This window comes from Sinocyclocheilus anshuiensis, unplaced genomic scaffold (assembly GCF_001515605.1).
Source record: "Sinocyclocheilus anshuiensis isolate Anshui unplaced genomic scaffold, SAMN03320099.WGS_v1.1 scaffold1449, whole genome shotgun sequence".
Lineage (NCBI taxonomy): Eukaryota > Metazoa > Chordata > Actinopteri > Cypriniformes > Cyprinidae > Sinocyclocheilus > Sinocyclocheilus anshuiensis.
In genome coordinates this window covers 12,418-16,796 of record NW_015549696.1, presented here as the reverse complement: position 1 = coordinate 16,796, position 4,379 = coordinate 12,418, and positions in this window count along the sequence as shown.

Sequence of the window (4,379 nt, the reverse complement as noted above, 5' to 3'; positions counted from 1 at the left end):
TATTTACTAATATATATATATATATATATATATATATATATACTAATAAATAATATTAATAAATAGTTAATTATTATAAATAATTAATTATATGACTTTGACACCATGGCTACACTTCACGATCACTACTGCACAGATTCAATGGTCATACTACACCTTTCATTCCATTTTTGTTTGTCCATTTATTTAGTTAGTTAGTTATTTTAGTTATTTACAAACTATGGAAATAACTAACCTCAGTGCCACTGAGCCATATGTCAAAATATTCTGCAAAGGCAGTATGAAGTATATTCATGTCATTTTGTATATGCTAATGAGAAATAAAGCATACACATTGCTGGTACACAGAACATATTATAATGCGTAGATAGTATTGGTTACATTTTGTAAAACAGTATATGATCCCACTTAAATGTTGTTCCTGGTTTTCAAAAAGACAATAAATCCTTTTAAAAGGCAGTAGTAATTTGTTCTGCCTTTTAAAAATGATTATTACCCAAAAGGGCTCTCTCATAATATCTAGTTTATCGCTGGAAACGATACACTTAAATTCAAGAACATAAGATCTTCATATGAAGTGTTCCACATACAATGAGTTATGAAGGAAATGTTTGGATGGAACATTTATATCTCACTTCTACAACCATACTTCCACTGTACAAACAATCTGCTGTAATGTAAAAAGGAAGTAAATGCTATTTTGTCCTGTTGCCCTTTCAGCATAAGGGTAACACTTTCCCATGATGGTTTCAGAAAGTCAAACAAATAAATTGGCAGGGTGGAGCACAGGTTCCTAAAGGTTACTGAGATGCCCATGCATGTTTTAAAAATACTTTGGTGATTACTAATAGGTGATTAAGGACTAATTGCATACAATGATTTATATAAATATATCAACATGTATTAAGAGGCAATGCTGTAATGGAAATGAGTTACATTTTCTCTTCACTTGTCATAGCATCACTGACATCCAGCCTTAAAATGCTGTTTAAGCACCCACTTCAAGTGGGCATTTTTAAACTAAAGTTAGAGTTTGATGTCAATATTTTTTCAATATCCTCACAACCATAAATCCACATATGTAACAATAAGCTTGGGGCTCCCTCTCTTGGTCATAAACAATACTTACAGTAACACACAGTGTTAAAAACATTTTGTCAAGTGCAGCCTAGGAAAGCTTTTTGCTCGGCTATCGCGGTCCCAACAGTTTTCCAAAAGGCTGTCCTGGCAGCGATGGGATTCAAACCCACAACCCCAAAGAGACTGGAACCTTAATCGAGGAATTAAGGCATTAACCATTTGTAATATTTCCACTAGGGCCTCTTGTACAATTAGCCCCCACCATAAAGCCTGCAACAATAAGACAAGAAGTAAACAAGTCTACTTAATAAGTAGATAAATCTTTCACTTGTATATTTATTTATTTGTCTGTCTGTCTGTTTATTGATAGATTGATTGATTGATTGTAATGCTGTCATGCAGGATATGTCCACAAATGTTTTAAGCAGACTTGATGATCCAGAAATATGACTTTTGGAGTAATTTGCATGGAGTATGCATGTCCTGCTGTGTCATATTTTCTAACCTTAAGATCGCAGCCCTGTCTTAATTAATTATTTTTATAAGTCTTTCCTGTTTCTCTTATTTTAGGACAGTTATGGAAAAAAATGGTGCTGCTGGGACACTTAAAAATGAAATGAAGGTGTTCTGTACATTACTTTTGTAATTTAAATTATTTGTAAATGAAGCAAATTAATTTCTGTGCATTGTTTTATTTTTGACTTAGCAAACATCATATATAAAAACTTTTCATATATGATGGTCTTGCATTAATATTACGGCTGCAATACAGTGTATGTAGCATTTTACTTCTGAATATGTTCAAGGTTGTTACATTTAAAATACTTTACTGTTGGGCAGTTTAATGTACAACAGTGCATCATATTGTAAAAGGCCTTGTTTTTGTAGTGTTGCTGTCCTGTAAAGAAAATAAAAAATCTCAGTACTTCTAGTTTGTAAAAACTTAAGCTATGTATTTTGTGACACTCCACCACTTTGTTATTTTGTAAATGAAACGAACAAAGTTTATTACTAGAATATTAACAAATAGTTGCTAACTACAGCTGCGTCCCATATCAAAGGCTGCTTCCGAAGGTCTCGGACCAGTCTAGCCTATGGTAGACTGTTCTTGTTGCCTAGCAACTGTGACAGCTGCCATTGAGGAGCAGCAGGAAAGTTTGTAAGTGGTCATTTTATAGTCAGCTGCAAAAAATTAAACAGGGTTGAAAACATGTTTAAATATGTTCACCATGGTCCATTTATGAATAATAACGAATAATAGAATACATTACATAAAATCACATTTTGGTAAGATATCTCAACATTTACCCACTTTATATTTTGTATTTTGTATAATATAATTACAATATTCAAGTAAGTCGAAACCCAATACTTACATTTAAAGTGTAATTAGGTATATAAAACAAAAAAACTAACAATTCAGGCTCTTTTTTTTCATTTTCATTAACAAATAGCATCTATGGCAGCTCTCTTCACCATTGCTACGTGACAGGAGCAGCATTCAGGAACACCTGGTGGTGCAATTAGGAAATCCTGCAAAAGCTAGAATCTGAGCGTCCTTCGAAAGCCGCAGCCTTTGAGCTGCGACACAGCTCTTGTTTGACTCGCATGTCCTTGGCAGGCCTGGCTTCTGCAAGGGAAAGCATGCTCTCACAATATTTTCAGACCTTTATCGAGTACACGCAGGGCCTCCCGGCCTTGGTTAAAACCACTGCTGGCAGCAGTGGGATTCAAACCCACACCCCCAAAGAGACTAGAGCCTGAATGCAGCACCTTAGGCCACTTGGCCACACTACCCCATGGGGCAAGCTTCCCTGGGAGGGAACCAACTTTTTCCATTTCGTGCTTCGCCACAAGCTAACGCCTTGAAATTCTCCACGGTTTATTTAACATTTTATAGGGAATTTGGACAGAATCACAGTTTTACGGCTGATCACTGAGTCGGCCAGCGATTCATTGAACGAGCCGTATAACATCAATTCTGCAATGGATATTAATATCCAAAGTATAGTGAAAACACTATTTATTAGCACAGTAACAAGATCGGCAGTTTAAGACATTAACTTGTAAGCACAAAACACAAGATACATCTCTTTTCAATATGAATAAGACTTTATTGGATACATCTAAGACAATGTAAATGAATCTAACACATAAACACACGCAGTCACACATTCGCACAAGTTGCAGGAAGAGAGAAAGTGAGGAAAGAATGAGGTTAAAATTTATATTAAATGCACCAGTTCAGCTAGAATCTGGAGGTACTTGCGTTGCCTATGTAAAGGGGTTCCCTTGCTGAAAAGGGGGTTTTCCGAGGTAGCTGATTGGCTGGAAGTTCAGTAGTCGTTGAAGTGACGTCATGGGAAGCCAGTGGTTGGGCGTTGGCTGAAGATGAGGAGTTGTGGGCTGGTTGAAGTTTTGAGGCAGTCACTCTCAACAGAAAAGAAAAGAAATGAAAGTAGAAGAATAGAAGTAACGAGACTAGATGGGTTTTCTCCTCATGGTATTAGAGGAGCTGCTGGCATGTAAGCCAGAGCATGCTCAAAGAGCGCCAAAAAGCGGTGGCAAAAAGGCAAGAAAAAACCTAAAAGCGTGACTAAAGGCTAGAAGCGATGACTTGAAGCATAATTTGATGGTGTCCTGAGTATTTAAACTGGGCTTTTGGACACATCCCAAATGGTGACTTGACCAATTAGATATTGTCTTTGTTCGGGGTGTTGTATGTTTCTTCTCCCAATACATAAATCAACATGTCATCTCATCAGTCACATTGTCCGAATTTTCCCGCTCTTGCAGAGTATAATTTTGGACATGATTTCTATAACAAGAATATTTGACAAAGAATTGATTGGAAGAAACGTTTCAAGCAAGAAGATTCAAACACACACATACTAAACATGAATATGAACCCTTAAGCTATTTAATAGTTATTAAAAAGACATACACAATAAGTGATTAGAACATGATAGTCAAATGTGTGGGTTACATACATGATATGAGAGTTAAGCAATGGACAGATATTCGTTTATAAGTCTTTTTGAGTTCATTTTGGTGCATCTACATCTGTAAAATACATTTTTCTGTTTCTGTGCCATTCTGTGAACATAAGGGCATGTTCTGTGAAGACCAGAGGTTAAAAGGTCTCATAAGGAATCTCAGTCTGGTCTTTGTCTTCTAGGTGGGGGAAACCAGCCAATGCAGTTTCTACTAATGATTTTCCTCATGTGATGGTCATGATATGCTGTGTCTTTTACCTTTAATCTTGGTTACTTGCCCCAAATTTGACAATCTCCTTCCTG